Source organism: Rhineura floridana, chromosome 6, assembly GCF_030035675.1.
Source record: "Rhineura floridana isolate rRhiFlo1 chromosome 6, rRhiFlo1.hap2, whole genome shotgun sequence".
NCBI classification, from domain to species: domain Eukaryota; kingdom Metazoa; phylum Chordata; class Lepidosauria; order Squamata; family Rhineuridae; genus Rhineura; species Rhineura floridana.
Window position 1 is genome coordinate 128101748 of NC_084485.1, and position 22199 is coordinate 128123946.

The 22199-nt window shown below is 42.5% G+C and overlaps 1 protein-coding gene and 1 pseudogene across 1 annotated transcript in view; both read right to left on the bottom strand.

Moving 5' to 3' along the window:
• The window catches only part of CDC14A (cell division cycle 14A), a 159437-nt gene that overhangs the window by 7868 nt on the left and 129370 nt on the right, over nucleotides 1–22199 (bottom strand). The window lies entirely within an intron of this gene.
• Nucleotides 1012–21295, bottom strand: LOC133386471 (vascular endothelial zinc finger 1-like; annotated as a pseudogene).

A 22199-nucleotide genomic window follows, 5' to 3' on the forward strand; every position in this document is an offset into this window, starting at 1 on the left:
AATCTGAAAAGGCATGCTGGGGTAAACTCTGCCATTTTTTGTAACACAAGGCTCCTCCAGATAATCTGTATACTGAGGATTCATCCTGATTTGCTTGCACAAAAACTTACTATCAACGGTCTTCATTGAGCATTCCTTCTGGTTTGTTTGTGGGACAGTGATACAACAATGGACATTCATCTTGATTAGCTTCTAGGATGTTTATACATCTTCCCATTAATCATTAGTTCATCCCACACTTTTCAGGACATTTTGCGTCATTTTCCTAACCACGAAGTGTCTGGGTTTTTTTTAAATGTTATGCTTGGGGCACAGAGGACTTTAATCTACTTTAATTGTGCAAATCTAAATTTCTAATATGTACTCGAATCCTTGTTGCAAAATAGTGACAGTCTGGAGGCACACACAATCTATCAACTTCATCTCCATTAAAACAAATAAAACAGCTGATCTTCTTTATCCTCCATATTAGCACAGTTCTGTAATACCATATGCCACAAGTGCCAGCCTTTTCCTTATGGAAAGGCTATTAAAAGATTTGTACTATTTGGAACATTCTTGTTTAACTGAACACTCTTTATCATCAGGCTAATAAAATGGATTTTGATTCATTCACTATGCTTGAAAAATGACATGGACTGCCTTCAAGTCGATCCAATTTATGGCGACCCTATGAATAGGGTTTTCATGGTAAGCAGTATTCAGAGATGGTTTACCATTGCCCTCCTCTGAGGCTGAGAGGCAGTGACTGTCCCAAGGTCACCCAGTGAGCTTTATGGCTGTGTGGGGATTCGAACTCTCAAAAACTGTCCAACATACTATGTGGTTGCATAGTTTTAACATTGGGGCAGAAGTACTTCTGAACCAGTGCTGCCCAGCAGAGGTTGACTTAGGCCAGCTGTACATGACCAGGAGTTTATATGATAAAATGTTTCCTGAATAAAATCAGACTGCAGGTGGTGGATTGCAAAAGTTCCTTTTTAATACTGCTGTGAGTTTTTGTTTGTTTGTTTACCAAGGGGGAGAGGTTGGCAATGCCTGTGGAAGGAAAGGCATCCTGTCTACTGGCCTGATCGCTATATTTAATGGCCCAGCTAGCGTCATTGGCGTCAGGAGGTTCATGGGTGAGGTTATTGTGACCGGATATGCTATGTTCACTGAAGCAATTACTGAAGTTGGTAAATTAACAGGTGTGGTGGCTGTTAATGGAGCCGTCATAGACAATGGACTGGTAAGAGTAACAGGGTGGCCTAGGCTCATGGGGCTGGAGATGTTAACTGCATTCCATACATTGACTGGGCTCCTCATGTTAATTGCAGCAGCCACTGTGACTGGGTTGGTGATTGTCCCAGATTGTCAGCTCTGCACTGAGTCAGCAGTGCTGGTGGGGGCTGGAAATTCCTGGGTCGTTGGCAGGGAAGGAAAGTCCTTAGCTGGCAGTCTGGTCGTAAATCTGCCAGGCCTATGAGGAGGGAACCTGGTAAGGGCCAGGCCTGTCCGAAGCGTACTTGCCGAGTCAGAAGTCCAGAAGCGAGGTCAGTAGAGGTCCGGGATCAATTGCCAAGGGGTCAGTCCAAGAGACGTTGCAAAGAAACTAGGAATACATGAAGCCACGCCTAACGTTGCAGTCAGCAACCAGCTGAAGCCAAGGTGTGCCTTATAAGGAGCAGGTTTGACAGCAGGTGTGGGCCCTCAGCGTTTGGGCCTTAAGGGGACAGGCCGGCCTCTCTTCTGCCTGACCTTCTGCTGTCTACGTTCTGCAGGTGAGGGGGGAGTATCCTATTCACTGTCTGCGTCTGGCTGCAGGGCCTCTGCTGTATCTGGGGTGCTCTGCAGCTGAGGGGGAGAAGGAGCTGGATTCTCAGGAGTTTCCTCCGTGGCTCCTTCTGGGTCTGCTGCTCCTGGGTCTGCTGCTGTTACTCCTGAGTCATCCTCATCGGAGGAGTCCTCTGACGGAGCCATGACACTGATGCCACTGAGGAGGTTATATCACAGGCATAGTGGCAGCAGTGGATTCTTGGCACAGGTTAGCAGCTTCAAATAGTACATACTCTATAGCCTTCTCAAAGTTGTACTGACATAAGTGTGCATAAAAATGAATAGACTAGTGAAAATAACATACAAAATGCATTATATTAAGAGAAATTGCTTGCAAAAATGGCTACATTAGTCAAAACTGCATACAAAATGGTTCTTCTCAGGACAAAATGCTTATGAAATATCATGAGGATTTTTTAATACAAAATGTGCACATTGCGGAGAAAATAAGTTTGTGTATATATTATACACCCACGAGAGTGGCTGTATACTATAGTCAGCATGGATTTTTTGCATTCACATTCAATGTTAAATTGAAAATACCCCCCATGCCATTCTGATGCTTCTCATAAGCCCATTTCAAAACAAAACCTTACAAAATTTCTAGTCCTCAGCTCAGAAACGCTTGAATTCAATGATAGTGTTGGGTATGCTCAGTAAGAACCAACTGTCAGTATTCTAAAAGCCAGACTCACAGCTTCTGGGCTTGCCTAATCAGGGGGCCACACCCACACCAGACTTTGATTTCACTTGAGATAGTCATGGCTTCCCCCAAAGAATCCTGGGAAGTGTAGTTTGTGAAGGGTGCTGAGAGGAGACTCCTATTCTCCCGACAGAGCTCCAGTGGCCAGAGTGGTTTAACAGTCAGCTGCTCTGACTGAAGCTCTGTGAGAGGAACAGGGCATCGCCTAGATCAGCCTTTCCCAACCAGTGTGCCTCCAGATGTTGTAGGACCACAATTCTCATCTTTCCTGACCATTGGCAATGTTGGCTGAGGCTGATGGGAGTTGTAGTCCAACAACATCTGGAGGCACACTGGTTGGGAAAGGCTGGCCTAGATGGTCACATTAAATATGTCTGATTTACTTTGCAATTTTGGTGAAGTTTCCTATAGGAAATCATTTTCTTTTGTTTCTATTTCTGTGAACATGTGAAGTACAGCAACACTTTGCAAAATTTACACTAAAAAAACTCCAAAAATAATTGTGGAATAATGGCACTGACAATTCTGAAGAATAGTCTCCAGTGGACATCAGGAGTGTCTCAGTTTGCACAAGATAAAACAGTGGGAGGTGAAATATATTCTAGCAAAATTCTAGGTGTGCTCTATGTTTTTAATTGACCATGCCCACTTTGCCTTAAATGAAGTGGTTTAAACATAGCAGGCTGAAAACATGCATCTTGGGCAGGCTAAGTTTGTTTTTTCCCAACAGCTAGAGTCATTGCTGAAGTAGCAACATATTGTAATCAGTCTGATTTTACATCAAACTGCAGTTTCAGATTCGACTCTTAATGTTGTAATCAACTTGAAGGCACATAACAAGAAATATATATGTTCTTAAACCACAAGTTTTTTTGCCTATTATGTTTGTGTGTGTGTACACACAGAGATCTTCTTTCTGTACATAGAAAACAAGAATGAAGTGCAAATGTAGTAATAGTCACATGATCTAGGGGTTCTTTGAAGGTGTGCTGTCAGGAGCTCGCTCTCAGCACCAATCAAAATGCTACCAGGGGATTGAAGCCAAGACCGCCCACCTGTTAAAGCTGGCCTGCAGAGGTGGGGGAGGTAAGGATCTCAACCCCCTGCTCAATCCAGTTCCCCACCCCTGATCTAGGATCTGCTAGTCACGACAGTTGTATTTCTAATCACACCACATAACCCTATTCCTCAATAATATCATAGTCCTCATTGATGTCCCACACTTCCTTCAAGCAGTTCAGAGGTCAACATACATGCAGTTAATCATTTTATCATTAAAATAAACCCATGAAGGAGGTTAGGCTGATGGAACATTATGTGCCCAAAGCTACCCAGTCAGCTCCAAGCCTGCATCAGAATTTGAACTCAGGTCTCTCTGGGGCAAGTCAACACTAGCTCTCTATAATTTGTGATGTGGGAGCCTGGCAGACCTGCTTAACATCTTTAGCCTGCCCAGAGACACATTTCCTCTTCTCCTCCTATGGCACTGGACCTTTTTTTAGCAGCTCCTGGCAAAACCCACTGCTCCAGCCCTGTCCCAGTCATATGTACAAAGACTACCATATAGAGATGTACATCCAGATACAGTGTAAAAATAAATAAATAAATGCAGGCTCTCCTAGTAAACATTATCCCGGCCTCATATAACAACCGTATATATTTTTACATGCAAATGTTTCTTGAAGCCTTTGTAAGGTCCATTTCTCTTTTGATTTGATCTCTGCTGCTGGCGATATTCTCTTTGTCAAAAGGTCCCCTAAGGTGCGGCTATGGCTTGGAGCCTTGCTTCAGTTGTTTAGATATACAACACGCCAGAGCTTGGAAGTAACTCGTTATTTTTAACGAGTTACTTTTAATTCGTTACAATTTTAAATAACGAGTGGGTAATTCCATTACATTTGGCAAGTAATAGAACGAATAGTAATTTCCCTACTTTTCAGCTTCAACTTTAATGTTTCCACGTTAGGTTGGACGTTACTTGGGGGCGGGAACAAGGGGAAGTCAGCTCCTGGCTGTGATTGGTTAACACAAGACATGTGCCTCACACTGATTGGACCTCTGCGCAGACTGTCTCTTCCCTCGTGATCTGTGTTAGGAGGCACGAGGGAAGAGATGAATAGGCAGGGGGAGCCTGCTAGCGTCTGACTCTGAGAGGAAAAAATGGACGCCGGAGAAAAAAGCCAGGGCAAGGACAACAACGGAGGAGAAAGAAGGCTGCAGCAGAATGGCGAAGAGCTGTGGAGGTGAGTGACGATGATTTGTGTGTGTGTGTGCCCCGGTGTGTGTGTTGTCGGCTGGAGTCTCTGGTTTTGGGGGGGGGGCTCCGGCTCTCTGGCTACCACCCCTTACTCTCTGGACTCTCCGCTTCAATTAAAAAAAAATTAAGTTTCTAGGTGGTCTAATTCCCGAGATATACACCAAAACGTAAACCCCCCCGCACAACTTTTTTTTAAACAGATCATGCTCTAGCTACAACTCCCATCAGCCCAATCCAGTGGCCATGCTGGCTGGGGCTGATGGGAGTTGTAGTTTAAAGTAACTTTTCAAAGCTCTGGCTGCAACCCCGCCCTTTCATGATTGTGAGTAAAGTGCAGACTTGTGTTTGTGTTGTAAATCTCTCTCCCTCCAACCCTATTTTTAAAGAAATTAGGCAGGGTTTATCACAATTTTTATTATGTAGGAAACTAATACTCATTTTTTTAAAAAATGAATGAAGTTTATTTATTTTTATTATTTTATTTATATCCCACCCTTCCTCCCAGTAGGAGCCCAGGGCAGCAAACAAAAGCACTAAAAACACTTTAAAAATAAAAAAACAGACTTTAAAATATATTAAAACAAAACATCTTTAAAAACATTTTTAAAAGCTTTAAAAACTTTTTTTTAAGAAAAAGTTTAAAAACATATTAAAAAGCAATTTCAACACAGACGCAGACTGGGATAAGCTCTCAACTTAAAGGACTTGTTAAAAGAACAAGTTCCTTATCACTTGAGGCTGCAGTTTTCCCTGGTTGAGTAAGCCCCATTGAATACATTGGGACTTACTTCTGAGTAAACAAACATAGGATTGCACTATATATATCTTTACAGGTTATATAAATAAACATATTTGATAGTCATGCTTATATAAATATTTTCATAGAATCATAGAATAGTAGAGTTGGAAGGGGCCTATAAGGCCATCAAGTCCAACCCCCTGCTCAATGCAGGAATCCAAATCAAAGCATTCCCGACAGATGGCTGTCCAGCTGCCTCTTGAATGCCTCCAGTGTCGGAGATCCCACTACCTCTCTAGTAATTAGTTCCATTGTTGTATGGCTCTAACAGTTAGGAAGCTTTTCCTGATGTCCAGCCAAAATCTGGCTTCTTGCAACTTGAGCCCATTATTCTGTGTCCTGCACTCTGGGATCATTGAGAAGAGATCCCGGCCCTCCTCTGTGTGGCAACCTTTCAAGTACTTGAAGAGTGCTATCATATCTCCCCTCAGTCTTCTCTTCTCCAGGTTAAATATGCCCAGTTCCTTCAGTCTCTCCTCATAGGGCGTTGTTTCCAGTCCCCTGATCATCCTTGTTGCCCTCTTTTGAACCTGTTCCAGTTTGTCTGCATCCTTCTTGAAGTGCAGAGACCAGAACTGGACACAGCACTCAAGATGAGGCCTAACCAGTGCTGAATAGAGGGGAACTAATACTTCACATGATTTGGAAACTATGCTTCTGTTAATGCAGCCTGATATAGCATTTGCCTTTTTTGCAGCCACATCACACTGTTGGCTCATATTCAGCTCGTGATCAACAACAATTCCAAGATCCTTCTTGCATGTCGTACTGCTGAGCCAAGTATCCCCCATCTTATAACTGTGCATTTGGTTTCTTTTTCCTAAGTGTAGAACTTTTACTTCCACCCAGTTTTGTCATGCTGTGTCCCTATAAGTATCCAATTGCATACTATGGTTGTACAATACTTCCTTTACATTTTAAGTATGCCTTGGGGTAGTCATGGTTCTCCATTGTTTTCATCCTGAGGGGCAGATAGGCTGAGAAATGGTGAGTAGCCCATGGTCACCCACTACACTTTATAGCTTATTTCCATTTTGAAAAATTAATTAAAACAATTTACATGCAGGCAAAATTTATTAAGCGGATTCACACAATATGTGTAAAGCACATCCAACTCGCATTTAAAGCGCATGACTTCCCCTAAAGAATTCTGGGAAGTGTCATTTCCCCCTCACAGTTATAGTTCTCACCACTCTTAACAAACTGCAGTTCCCATGATTCTGTGGTGGGATTCATGTGCTTCAAATGGGTGTTGAATGTGCTTTAAAGGAATGGTGTGGATCTGCCCTAGGTATGATGTTCATTCAAGAGTGAATTGAAAAGAACAATTTTAAAAGATACTTCTTACTCTTACTCATTTTTCAGACCTCTTTCTGAAGTAAAGGGTCAAATCTGTAAAAACATTTGGAGCAGCCACATTAAAAGATAAGGGCAGGGTATTCCAGGCAGGGGGTTGCCAACCCTGCTTGGATATGGATGTCTTTGCAGAAGAACCCTAGTCAAGGTTTACCAACAGCACAGTCCAAACTATATCTACTTAGAAGTCAGTCCTGTTGAGTTCTATGGGGCTTAATCCCTTAGTAAGTGTGTTTAGAATTGCAGCCTTCAGGAGCCTCCATCTTTACTCCCCAAAGCTCCCATCTAACATCTCCACAACACTAGGCTCCTTTGTCTCTGCTGTGGCCTTCTGGTGACTTCCCTAGCCTGAAGGCACTTAACCCTTCTTGCTAAAAGCAAGTAGGCTAGATTAAATGTTCCCTACCCAGGCTCATATATATAAAAGATAAAAGATAAACGGCATTTTGTCAAAAGTATTTTTGTCTACATTTTATACCTCATCCTTGGTTTTCCAAGCTTGGCATGGAATGCTTCTCATACAGAATTAATTTGAAATGCTGCATATTTATTATCATAATCATCATATTCAAAATAAAAAATATATGTACCGCCTTCAAGTTGATTCCAACTTATGGTGACCCTATGAATAGGGTTTTCATGAGGCTGAGAGGCAGTGACTGGCCCAAGGTCACCCAGTGAGCTTCATGGCTATGTGGGGATTTGAACCCTAGTCTCATTTTGTTCTCACAACAACCCTGTGAGATAGTAGGTTAGACTGGCCCAGGCAGGGTTATTCAGTGAGCAAAAATGATGCAAATAGGATCTCTTTTAATTGTGCTATCGACCTGCTTACTTCCACTCTGACTGGGGGATCTTGCAGCATGGGGAAGAGATGGGGGCACATCACAGCTGAAGTTCACCCACATAGGAGCATTATCTCTTGTTTATTACAGAGACGCCTGTTGCAGGTTTTGCTGCTGAGAGCAGCAGTCAGTTAGTGCGGCCACTTGCGTCACAGCTTGTTGATCCTGAGGAGGCAAAACTAGAAAGTGAGGTTCAGAAAGGAGGCCCTGTCCACGAGGAGGAGGAGGGCATGAAGCAGTGCCAGTTGCCCACAGCCACATCTGCAGAACAGCAAGTACCATGGTTTGGCTTTGAGAAAGCTTGTACATTTGTGAGCCAGAGTGGGAAAAATGTTGTTGTACGATGCAATTACTGCCTTCCAAGGATCAAAAATCTGAGATCAGCTGTTTCCCCCTCATCCAATGTGAAGAAACATTTTGAGGTAAGCCTTTGTCATGCTGGTCCTCAAAGAGTGTCCATTGTCTATTTATGTTTAAATTGTGAAGTTCCTCTTCCATTTTTTCTTGGATTCATGCTTTGTTCTTCTTCCTCAGAGGGCACACCCTGAGAAGCTGAGAGCAATTGAAGAAGCAATAAAGGCAAGGAGACGTGGCCTTCCTGAACCAATGCATGAGACCCCTCCTCCCAAAATGCTGAAGCAGCAGCAGACAACCCTTGAGAGGTAGGGATCTGGCAGGGATCTGCTTCTTCTGGCAGCCTGCGTACACCCTCGCTTCAAACTAGATCGGCTGGAATCGTGTCAGGCCACCACCCATACCAACAAGTAAGAACATTAGGGAAGCCCTTTGGGTGGATTACTCCAAGGGAAATGTTGTCTCAAGGGAGGCATCAGAGGGCTTAAGGTGGTAGGCAGGGGCTGGGCCTTTTCTTCCTGGGGCTCCTCATCACAACCTTGGGTTGCTGCAGGTAATCCTTAAGGGTCTGCTGTGCTGCCCCATGAGTGTGGTGACTTGGTCACCTTCCTACCTTCCATGTCATCATCCACAGGCTCAGGCTGGACCCTGAACCAGGGGACATGACAAGCATCAGGAAATGAAGAGCAGATGATGGTTTCCTAACATATATGTGTTAACATATCCTCTCTCTTTCTTAGATACACAATGGAAGCCTTGTTGAAAGCTGAAATAAAGATGGGTGTACTTAATGAGGACAGTGATCAGTCTTCAGATAAAGACCAGGAAGGAGATGACTTAGCAGATGACTTCTTTAACTTTCTGCCCCAGGGCAAGAAGTCAGCAGTGGACACTGCTGAGGAGGAACTGGTGAGGTACCTGAGGTCTCCCAGCAGGGAAGTGTCATCACTCCATGGCTTTCCACGTGTGCTGCGGTGTTTTTTGCAGCACAACACAGGCATGCCTTCAAGCGCCGCAGTAGAACGCCTGTTCAGTACTGGTGGCAACGTAATGACTGTAAAAAGACATTCCTTGTCTGACATGCTCTTTGAGCATCTTGTTCTTTTGAGACATAACAGAAACATATTATAAAAGCATTTCAAGTGTAAAATCTGATTTCAAGAGTTGGGGTATCTTCATTGCTTGGGGGGATGTGAGATTCTGTTATGCCATTATGTTAATCTTATGGATAATTTTTTTTATTCTACTACCCCCTGTGTGTGTGTGTTTATTTTTAATATTGTTTTAGGCTTCTTAGATGTGCAGCAGCCAAGGCCAGCACCTTGTAGGAGCTTTTTTAAAAAAGTAACTGAAATGTAATTGTAGTGATTACTTTTGAGAAAAAGTAAAGTAATCAGTTACTTTCAGAGCAATTGCAATTGTAACGGTAATTACTACTTTTTGGGCCAAGTAATTGTAACTGTAATTTATTACTTTTTAAAAGTAATCTTCCAAGCTCTGCAACACACAAGGAAAACGAAAGGAGGAATTTCCCTTTTCAGTCTGCTGATGAAACAATCAGTGGATAGCTTTCTGCAGGAAACAGTAGAGCCCAGGCCCAGGGGTCCTGAGGAGCCATCTGGCTCTGATCATCTCCTGCCGATGCTCTTCCATGCTAGGGTGCAGCTGCTAATACCAGCTCAGGTGTTTTGTGTGGTAGTAAATGCTGAGAACCAACTAAGTAGTTAAATGAATTGCCAGGTTGCTCAGTCATGCTAAAAGAAAAATTGAAAGGAGCCACAAAAGGAGAAAGTCTACAGAGGAGCCATCAAGGGGAAGAGGCTCCTTCTGAAGATACACATCACCACCACCAGCAGAAGCCCAGGGAGGAACAGCTGAGCGAGCCCGAGGACATGGAGAGGAAGACAACGTTGAAACAGCAAACAGCTTCGCTGTAACAAATGTCTGTTGCCCTTCTGCCTCTTGGGAGCTGCCATCCCCGCTAACATCACCTCCTCTTACTTGGCGGTGCCGATAATGATGATGTTATTTGTTATTTAATGTTATTTGTTATTATAATGTTATTTGCTATTTAATTTAATTCTTGTAAATTGTATTGCTTTTATTGTATTTTTATATTGTATTTTTATGTTGTTGTTATGTGCCTTCAAGTCAATTATGATTTATGACGACCCTATGAATCAGCGACCTCCAAGAGCATCTGTCATGAACCACCCTGTTCAGATCTTGTATGTTCAGGTCTGTGGCTTCCTTTATGGAATCAGTCCATCTCTTGTTTGGCCTTCCTCTTTTTCTACTCCCTGCTGTTTTCCCCAGCATTATTGTTTTTTCTAGTGAATCATGTCTTCTCATTATGTCTCTATAGTATGATAACCTCAGTTTCATCATTTTAGCTTCTAGTGACAGTTCTGGTTTAATTTGTTCTAACACCCAATTATTGGTCTTTTTTGCAGTCCATGGTATGCGCAAAGCTCTCCTCCAGCACCACATTTCAAATGAGTTGATTTTTCTCTTATCCGCCTTTTTCACTGTCCAACTTTCACATCCATACATAGAGATCGGGAATACCATGGTCTGAATGATTATACCTGTGTTTATTTTTCTTTGTAAGCCACCTTGAGGGCCTTTGGCTGAAAGGCCGGGTATAAATAAAATTTAATAATGATAATGATAATAATAGAAAAATAGCCAGTAAGCCATATAAATTGCAGCAGATGGAGATGCAAAAGGAACATTTTACGAGTGGCGGCAACTGTGAAAGAAGTGAAAGGAACATTGTGTGTGCATGGTTATTATTTCCAGGAAACAGATAGATTTAGCAAGGAAATCTTTGCATCCCTAATCACTAAATGTTGGCAGAGTCTTTTGTTTGTCCAAAACTCTGGGGATTGTCTGTCTCCAGCCTCTATACCAGATGCAGTTGGTACATATAGCAAAAGAATGTATACTTTATAATTATCTTGAGCAGATTTTTGAAAGAAAATCGAACTACTGTTGATGAGTAGATAAATGCCGCAGATGACACTTCAGGACACGCATAAAACTAGCTTTATAAGAGATCTACTTTTTTTTTAAGTGCTTAGTTGGCAACAATTTTTTATAGTAGCTTGCTCTTTGGGTCAGATAAGCAGCTGATGTACTGCAAGTACAGTTATTTTGTGCTGCGATAGCACTAAATGAAGGAATTATACAATGCCAGGAAGACTGAATTTTGCCATGGTCAGGGCTGGCACCAGACTTCACAGGGCCCTCAGCACCGTGCTGCCAATGAACCCTCATCTGCCAACACCCCCACTGCACAACATTGCCATGACTGCACAACATTTTTTTCTTCCTGCTACTGCCTCCTGCTTGTGGTCAGTGAGATTGGGCACTTGCCAATGGCCCCAGAGGTTCAGAAGGGGCTCGCCCTCCTCACTAGGCCCCTGGACAAATGGTTTAGTGGCGGTCAGGCAACAGTCCTTACTTTAGAATGGGAGTCAGGATCCATCATAGATCTATAGTCCTACCCAGGCTTTAGATTCCAAATATCTTGTTGGGAGCCCTGCTGGGAGGGGATGGACAGACAAGAGAGAGGCAGAAGATGAGGACTTGGACTGGGATGAATAACCTGGGGAGGGGCCTAGTGGCAAAACAAACTTAGAAGGGCCCCCGGCTCCAGTCCTTAACAGCTCAGCCCCCACAACCCCTGTGGGATCTCAACCTGGCCCGTCAGCTGCTCCCCAGCCAGGTGCCCTCTCAGTCCCCGCACCCAGGATGTCAGTTAGCAGCCCCCCTCCATCAGAGTGGGAAGATGAGAAGCTGGCCGAGGCCCCGCCTTCGCCTCGTGCAAGGAGGCGAATGAGGTGGGAAATTCAACAGACTCAGTTAAGGCGGAGCCTTCGCTTACATGTGCACCCTCAACATTGACAGTTGGCACACGCAAGCGGGAAGCCCGCCCAGCCTTAGTTGAGCTGACTGGGGGGGGGAGCGGTTGTTGAGTCAACATCTTAGAGTTGTGAAGTCATGTTTAGCTAGTTCTAGAGAGATGCTGAGTTCTGAGTAAGTGTATATAGATTCATGAAGTGCACTGAACTGAAGCTGTCTTTTACTACAATAAAAGAAAAAACCATGTCTGAGTCTGAGTTCTTCAACTTCGGGCAGAACAGATTTATATGCTGAGGCATTGCATTTTGAATAAATTAAGATGGCAGGCAGCCACTTGCAGATGGGACCTGAACTCCACTCCCACTGAAAAGTGGCACAATGAGGGGTCCTTCTAAACCCCTTGAACCATCAGCCAGTGCTCAACCTAGTCAGCCACTAGCACTTGGCCTGAATGGTATTTCTCAGCTTAAAACAGACAATATTTAGGGACATTTGTATCCTGCTATTTTTCAATCCCAGCTTTAAAAATTACTCTGATCCAGCTAAAGTTAGCCATCACTGAGCCATATTAAAACCAATGGAACAAGTTAGACCAGGGATTACCAACCTTTTTGGACCAGTTGGCACATTTTGAATTTTGAGAGAGTTCTGTGAGTGCCAGTCATAAAATGGCTGCAATGAGGGTGTAACATAATACAACAAAGCCACCATGGGGTGGTGGTGGAATGGCATGACACCAAAATAGAGAGAGTACAATCAAGATGAAGTTTTCTTTTTCTGCCATCCTGATCCCACTTTCCTAGGAGCAAGACCTATTAAACACAAAGAGACTTATTTCTGAGTAAACATGTATACCATTGCACTTTAAGTTAACTATACAACAAATTAATAATGCATGGCTAGTGTTTAGCTCCTACAGAGCAGGAGACATTCCTAACCCTCTTTGCAAATTTTTCACATTTGCCTTTTGGAAGGAGGGGGATTCTTTAACATTCACCCTCACTTATTGTGTAGTAGTATTCGCAGAAAATAACTTCCAGGCACTGTCTGATCTCAGGTGAACCCAGCACAGGAAAGATGCATCCAGGTGGCTAGGGAAAAAGAAAGAGCAAACTACAGAGATTCCAAGGACTAAAGTGGACTAAACAGGAAAAACAGCAGCTGTTTAGGACCCCGGGCATTCTTATTGCATGGTGTCCAAACATCTCACTTATCATTCAAAGGTCTGACTTCACTCATTGGCCAATAATACTGACAAGCAGGACCAGCCAGGCTGGCTCATTTCACACAAATCACTTAGAGGGTACCTGCACATTGTGCTTCATGACTTTCTTTCTGGAGGACTAGACACTTCTGTTTTTAAAGAAAACTCAGCATCTGGAATGCCACCTGTGGGTGGCAGTGAAGGACTTTGTGGTGTCATAGTACCCATGGGTGCCAGGTTTGGACTCCTGAGTTAGAAAGTGAAAAACGATATTACAAACTAGAGCAGAGGGGCCAACAGGTATTTCTATCAAACTTTAAAAAGCAGGGAAATTGGGCAGCTATAGTGAATGCATCAGGGCAGCAGGAGACCTGACCTCCTCTCTGAGATATTGTAGTGCCCTACAAATATCAATATTGGTATTTTCTCAAAATATCAATATCTATCAATATCTATCAATATTGATATTTTCTCAAAATATTGATATTGATATTCTATTTAAAATATTGATATTATATTGATTTGTTTTTCCAGCAGGGAAAAATTAACTCAGAAAAAGCAAGGGGCAGTGGAGAAAGGGGGGCAGATGACCACACTTCTTTTCAACTCCCAAACTTCAGGAAGCGGTGGAGGCAGGAGGGAGTGGAAATACTGTGCAGGTAAAAAATATTTGCACATGCCCAGTAACTGAGCAACTAGAGGGAGTGAAAATGTAAAATTAGAGTGTGGGGCCACAAGGAAACTGCAACACTAATCCTTCGCAGAGAAATGCCTACTTGTGTGAATGGAAAACAAAGGATTTGAAGCTATCTTTGAGCATGAAGTGTGGACCTTGCAAACCTATTAAGGCAGTAAAAGTAGTACATTTGCTATGAAGAAATGCTCCCATGTGGATAAGCCCTTAAATTCAATATAGTCAACCTGATGTGTATAATCTACCTGTAGAACATCGCCATCTAGCTGCACTCCTTATAGTTATCAAGAAAATGCCTCCATTGACTCAAACATATTCTAGTCACTTAGAATTGTCTGGTTTCCTTGTACAGGAAGGAGGTCATTTACTTGTTTCATGGCCCAAGATTATCTAGCAAAAGTAACCAACTTCAAGACCCAGTCCTTTATAGATGTGCATATCTCAAATTCAAATATATAAAATAAATGTAAACACAGAATATACATACTACTATGGAAAAATTGGTGAAAAGCCCAGTTTTTCCAAAGCAGTGTGTATATTCTATGTTTACACATTTGTATGACTTTTTATATTTGATATATTCATATCAATTAAATTGTGGGACTTGCAGTTGCTTGCTTTAGCTGAGTGGGGGATCCTTCTTGGGTGCTGTATTGTACCAAGATTATCTAAAACACAATGAACTAATGGAAGGGATGAAGATGCCACAGCCATCATCAGAGAACTAGAGACCATAAGAACAAAAACTGGCTTGCTAGATCAGTCCAAGATCCATCCATTCTAGTCTGAACCTATTTCCAAGGGTGGCCTTCCAGGTACCTTGGAATCTAGCAAAGGATGTGAAGATGATAATAGTCCCAGGTTATCCTGTGAGTGAGGTTCCACGAATACTGGCTGGGCAGGGCTTTGAAACAGAAGTCCAGAGCTCCACTCAGCAAAATAAATAGGAGGGTCCCCAAATGCAGTTGGGCCGGCTTACCACATTTTGAAGTAAGCATCTAAAAAAGGAACAAACTTTCTCCCCACCACCACCACTAGGGATGGAGGAGAAATTTGATTTAGTTGGCATTTAAAGCCAAATATACCAAATTCACACTTTCCAAAACAATATGAGAACCGAGACGCATCTATCTTTCAATAAGTGCACTTATCTGAATTTTGGATGCAATTCTCCAACCAACCATTGTTTACAAAAATGAATGCATGAGGGGGAAATGTGCATATAACTGAATGTTAGTGAAAATAGCATACAAAATGCATTAGGACAAATTGCTTGCAAAAATGTGTGCAAGTCAAAACTGAATACAAAAATGTTTTTAGTAGGAGAAATTTGTAGTAAAATGCTGAAGAATATTAATGAAGATTTTGTTTTGTTTTTCCTAAAATGCAAATTGCTACAGAACTTAAGACTGCAAGAAATGAGAAAAAGAGGGAACTGGAACTGACAGATCTTTCCATCCCTACTCACCACACGGTAAGGAAGGGCATTCAGTCCAGAGTCTAAAATTACCTAACTATACCGCTGCTCACAAACTGGGTCACAACGGCAAGTGTTCCCCCCTCTGGCAATTGTCCCTTCCCTTATCTCTGACCTCAACTTGCACTCAGGGAGAAGAGGCAGAGGCAGAATGTGACACCTGCAAATAAAGACCAGCAACCAAAATGTGTGGACCCCCACCTTAGAACTTCATAAGTCAAGATAGGTATTCTGCCCCAGAATATGAAGGTCCCATTCAGGATCACGACAGAAAAAATGAAGAACTTACTCACACGGTACCTAGTTAAACTATGGAATTATCTCCCACAGGGATAGTGATGGTCATCAACTTGGTTGGCTTTAAAAGAGGTATAGTCTAATTAATAGAGGACAAGACTGTCAACAGTTACCTGTAGTCTGCCTCTGAATGCCCGTTATTGGGAATCACAAGTAGGGAGAATGCTGTTGTGTTCAGGTCCTGCTTGTGGGCATCTAGTTGGTCACTGTGAGAACAAGACGCTGGACTAAATGGGCCTTTGGCCTCAGCCACCAGGGCTGTTCTTAACTGTCATGGGGGAGAGCTCTCACTTCTAGTACCAATTGCTGGTTGCTCCGTAGGAGTACTAATTGAAGACTCAGAGAAGTGCAGCCTTGTTTATGCAAACTTTACCCTAATGTATGCATTTTTTTCCCAGTGTTACTTGGCGGGAAAATGGCATTGCAAAATTCAGAGAAGTGCAAATTTGAAGAATGGTTGTGTTTCAGTTTGCATTTTGTTTTGGAAAGTGAAAATTAGGTAGGTTCACTTTTAGATGTGAACTGACTCAAATTTCTTCCCACCTCCCATCCCTGTGTAAGGAGCAGAAGCTGTGGCTACCTTGCTTCTTGCCTCATCAAGAGATTGAAAGGTCTATGAATGTTCTCTGGCTTTGAATCTGACAACCTGAGTTGTATTGTATTGAATTATATTGTGATCTCTCTCTTGCAGCACCTCCATCACGTGCTAGCTACTTTTCATTACTGTCCTGCTGTCATTACCTAGGGTAGCCACTTTAAAAAGAGGACAGAGAGTTGTTTAAAATGTGCATATGCTAAATTATGTATATGAGCACATTACGAAATAACTGGCGGTGATTCAAATAGAAATACATCACAGTGGGTAAGACTGTGACCGGGTGACCTGTGAAGCTGATTAGTCTGCCGTCCCGGTGCTAACAGCTGATGGCTAACTTCAAGACCTTCCTATGCTCTCTTAGTACACTGCTTTATCTTTAAACTGGACATGATCCACTCCTGGATTATTTTTTCTTTTAAAAAAACAAGGTAGAATTCCAGCAAATTGAAAAGTAAAGTTGAATTGTTGGATTTGTTTTCAGGAAGTGTCAGAAGGCATTCAAAAATGTGATACACGCAGGCCCCGCATTACATTATCCTACCTCTGTGTTTTATTCTGCATCTGTAGACCAAAGAATTGAACTAGAGAGCTATAGTTTCATTGTCTGGAGAAGAAACTTCCTGGTTAATTCTGAAAGTTTTTTTTCTTCCCTGTGGGATAAATGGTACCCAGCTTTCAAGGTGTACTTTAAATTTATTTGTTAATTCCCTCTGGGCAGAAGTGACAGCTATGCATAGAAAACAACGAAGAAGGTCAGGAATTTAGCATAACTGGATTTTTAGCAGAGCAGTGTGAAATATTGTACAAGCAAAGGCAGGAGTCCGTATTCTTCACTTTGCAAACTGATTTTGCTTTCAGATGGTGAAAAATGAAAAATTCTAAGTTAATGCAGAAGCCAGGCAGTGTGTGCAACTCTAGCCCAACTCTATGATATGGATCAGACTCTGTGTCCTGCACTATCGCATAATGGATTTGATTTTCCTACATGTTGCTGTCAATACATGAATGAAACTCATCTCTCTCTGCTACTGTCAATAAATGGCAAAAACATAAACAGCCAGCTGGCCTATGGCAGCCTAGATTAACAGCTTGTCTTCCACAAGATGAAATTTAAAAACTTTTAAAAAAACACCAACGAAGCACAAGGCTTTTGTGTATTAACAAAACAATAATTAATCATGCTATCTGAGATCATTCGTTCCAGACAGGTGGGCTGTGTCACCAAACTTCCTATCTTGGCTGTTTATTTGCCTCTGTTCTGTCTGCTTACCTTCCTTATCTTTCTCATCTTGCTCTTGCCTGTGGCAAGCAAGCCCCAAAACTGAGCAAACTATTTCTGTTCACCACAGGCCTTCTGATGTCACGGTGGGTCTTTGTTACTCATGCAAATGAGTCAGCCGCCCACGTGTCACGCCCCCTTAGCTGTTCTAATGGCATAGCCTTTTATGTCATAAAAGATCCTAGCAAGCCTCGGGCTACAGAACTGGCTATGTTGAGAAAATGGGAAAATGGATTTGATGCTGCATTTCTGAGGTAAATGAGCAACTAATAATAATGTAGACAAGACAGGACTACAATGATTTTTGGCAAATGCACTTTTACTAGTGCAGATTGGTTGAATGGCCCATTTTATCCAAGCAAAAATGAGGGGATAAGTCATCTTGTACTTAATCTGCACCTCAGAAATGATGATGTGAGGCAGAAATGGTGTGATGTGGAAATCTAAAGGTGCGTTCTAAGTACGGGGAAATCTGTCAGTTTCTCATTTTTCCAATCTTAAATTCGGTACATTCCCACATCAGTTTGCAAATCATTCTTTAAAAAAACTCCTCATGAATATCTAGCAACTGTCAGACAAATTTCTCCTAATTTACTCATTTTATATGCAATTTTGCCTAATAGACACACTTTCGCAAAGCAGTTTTCCCTAATATAATGCATGTTTGCCTGCTATTGTACTTTTAACCTAGTATATACATTTTGTACACATTACATGGTTGAGAACTGCATTGCAAAATTTGAAGTAGTGCAAATTTCAAAGGACAACTGCGTTTCAGTTCACATATTGTTTCAGAAAGTGTGAAAAGTAGATTCAACTTTAAATGCAAGCTGAAAATAATTTCCCTCCCATTTTTCATGTGTTCACACCTACATGTACAACATGATTTATCAACACTGGATGACCATGCAAACTGGTTTAATGGAAGAACATTGTGTTTGGACATTAATAACTTGTTTGCATGCCATGATAACTCACAAATTATATCAAACCATGTTTTAATAGTGAAAGTGCCTCTTCCCTGCTATATGGGTCCCTGCGTGGTTCAAACAAGCCAAACAGGCCTGTCGTGTCATCTGAACCCAGGAACAAATCTTGGTTTATTTCTGGCTTAGTGCTCATGGCTTGTTTGAAACAAACAAGTCTCAATCTAGATTTGGACAACAAGCCATAATTTGGCTTATTTGGGCTATGCAGACATCACACACACACACACACGTGTGTGTGTGTCTGTGCATGTGGAAGTTGTGTGGAAGGGGAGAGGCACGTTCATGATTGAACTATGGTTTAAGACAAACTGTGGCTTCTGATGATGTGTGAACCAGTCCATTGGGCATGATGGCTTGGACGTTCCAACTGTGAGACCTCATTCACATATGCAGGTTATCACTAAATGCTACAGACAACATGTGAGAACTGAGGCTCAGTGTCAGAAAATCCAGCTGCCCGTTCCAGTTCTAATCGTGGTTAGGAACGTATCAAAGTTCAACACATCCATTTCAGTGGTTCCTGCTATGTCTGTGTTTACTAGATAAAACGAGAAATGCACATTTTATAAATAGCTCCCAAACAGTGAGAACGATCACATCTCCACATAATATTGGATTCTGAGCAGATGCTTAGTTGTTTATTCCCAACTTTGAAGTATGGTTACAGCTGGACATTATGCTGCCTAACCTTCCATTTTAAAAGTGGTTAGATTTTGCTATTTTCCATTTGTTTGCTTGCTTGCTTCTTAAAGTATTCATAGATAAAGAAAGCAGCCTCTGAGAAAAAGGAGAGCATTGCATAGAAACAACGTTAAAAGGCAAGAAATGGTTACTTTGCCTCCCAACAGATAAGTGCACTGTGAAGAAAAAAAGAATAGAATACTGTAAATGAAAGAAAGGCTTTAGATTAACATTTACCAAGGGAAGGCAGAGTTGCTGTGGTTGGTACATGCAGTGCTCCCCACTCTGCAAGCGAAGATGTACCTGTGGTCACCTCCACACTGTCAGTATTCTGTGGGAGGAGTTAACTTGCATACCAGAAATGTAAGCTTGCACAGCTCAAGTGCATTCAAAAGCTCTGGCACAACAAATTAACTTTTTTTAAAAAAACACAGACTTTTTTTTAAACCAGCAATGCGGGAAATGCACTAAAAAGTGTGGGATATACAACTGATTAGTGGGAAGATGTATAACTACCACACAAGCAGATCAGGGTGAATGCTCATGGTCATATAATCTCCTCACAAACAAATCAGAATGAATGCTCAGTAAAGACTGGACATTATCCAAGCAAGCAAATCAGGATGCATGCTCTATAAACAGGTCATCTGAAGCACCTATTTCTGGTTCTGGAGCACTAGATATACCACACCTTTATATATTAAACTATCCAAAGCTCCACTGTCTTTATTGTTGGGGGGAACCTCTAGGAAAGTGTTGCTTGGCACATGCTTTTCTTTCTAGTAAGGTTTCTTTCTCTGTCCTTAATTTAAAAGCGGGCTGGGAAGCCACTGGCTCTACAGATATTGCTGGACTACAACTCCCATCATCCCTGACCTTTAGCCGTGTTAGCTGGGGCTGATGGGAAGTGAAGACCAACCATGTCTGGAGAGCCACAGGGTATCTAGCCCTGACTTAAAACCTTCTGTTGGCCTATGTTGTCTTGCTAATCTCTCTCTCTTTTTTCCCCTCTCTCCCGAGAAGTCCCCAGTTCAAAGCTTCACCCCAGTCATGAATATATCAGGGGGCCATACAGCAAACCACTAATTTGCCAGCCTGCTCTTGATCTGTTTACAGGGATTATTTATTTATTTTATTCAGTATTTTTATATCCTACCCACCCTTCTTCCTGTCCGGAGCACAGAGCAACGAACAGTGCAAATAATACTAATAGCTTACTTTCCAGGGGTGTTGCAAGGATAACTGAGATAATGTATGCAAAAAGCACTTTGGACTCTCAAAAAGTACTATATAAATGCCACTCATACAGTAGTGTAGTGGCAAATTTTGAAGTGCAGGGTCCCTTCATGAATTATGCCACACGCCCTCACAGCCTCACCCCCCTTTTATCTGCCCCTCCCACCTCCCTATCAATTTGTAATGATAATAAAAAGTTGATGATAAAAATAATTTAAAAAATAGACTATCAAAAATAGATATCAAAATATTTAAAATTTTATAGATGATGATTATTACTCTGAGTTATAAATAATTAAAAATTATTTATAATTTTTGGCACCAGTCACAAAATGGCCACCATGGGGTATCTGACATAGCACACAATATCTGCCATGGGGGCATGGCATAGGACAAAATTAGAGAGAGAAGAGCCATTGCTGCTCCCCCCCCATACTTACCCTGTGAAGCCAGTGCCATGGCCTGCTGGTCCTGTTTGTTGCAATTGCACAACACTGATTCTCTCTCTCTCTCTCTCTCTCTCTGATGCTGTTGTTACCTAACAACATCAGGGAGCATTCTCTGCTACCAGGGAAAATATACAAGGTGGCCAATCCCACACACTCTTGCATACATACAAAGCACACACATACACTCACCATACACATACAGCCCGCAGATGCACATGCTTTTCCCGGTTCCTCTCACTCATACACATTTCACATAAACACAACCACAGATACAGTAGGGCCCCGCTTACTGGCGCTTCGCTTCCCGGTGTTCCGCCAATGCGGCAGCTTTGATTCCCCGTTTTTAAAGCCGATTTTGCCCTTTTGTGGAATTTTTGTGTGATGCACCCCATTATATTCAATGGGGTTCCGCTTTACGGCAATCTCCGCTTTACGGTGGGGGTCTGGAATGGAACCTGCCATATAAGCGGGACCTGTCTGTATCTATCTATCTGTCTGTCTGTCTGTCTGTCTATCCATCTCCCTCCCTCCCTCCCTGTCCAGGTGCATCTCTCCCTCTGTCTCACACACCACACATGCATACAGACCTCCCCCTCTCTTTCACTCTCATACAAACACATACACACACACATTAACCATAGAACTCTCCTTCTCTGTTCAAGTACCCCTTCCCCACAACAGACCACAAGTATATACCTGCTTTTCTCTCAGATGCACACAGACAACATATAGATGTCCCTCCCTCCATCACACACACACTACGAATGAGTATTTCCCTCTTTCACCCAAACATAATTCTCTCAATCACATAAACCCGCACCTGTACTTGAGCAACCTCCCCATCAGAAAAGTTCCTCCCTGGGGCAAAGGAAGAACCTGCCACCGGCTCCACCTTATTGGTAGACAATAGCAGCTTCAGCATGCAGGAATACCCTCTCAATGCTCTGACCTTCCCTCTCCAACCTTTTTAAAAAAGCAATCCTAGCAGGGGGATACCCCTGCTGCTATTTCCTTCCCTCCCCAACCTTTTAAGGAGTTGCCTGCTACTGGCTGGTGGGCAGCAGCAGCCTGAGCTTGGAACAATATCCCTGCTGCTACTCCCCACTCCAGCTAGCCCCAGCAGAGGATGAAGGAGGCACTAGCCGCTGGCAGGCAGGCAGGCAGGCACAGCAACAGCAGGTTGAGCATGCAGAAATAGCATCCCTCCCCATTGCTCCTTCCCTCCCTCCCAAACTTTTTTTTAAGTAAACCCCTGCCATGGGGAGATGAAGGCACCCATCTCTGGCTGGTAGGCAG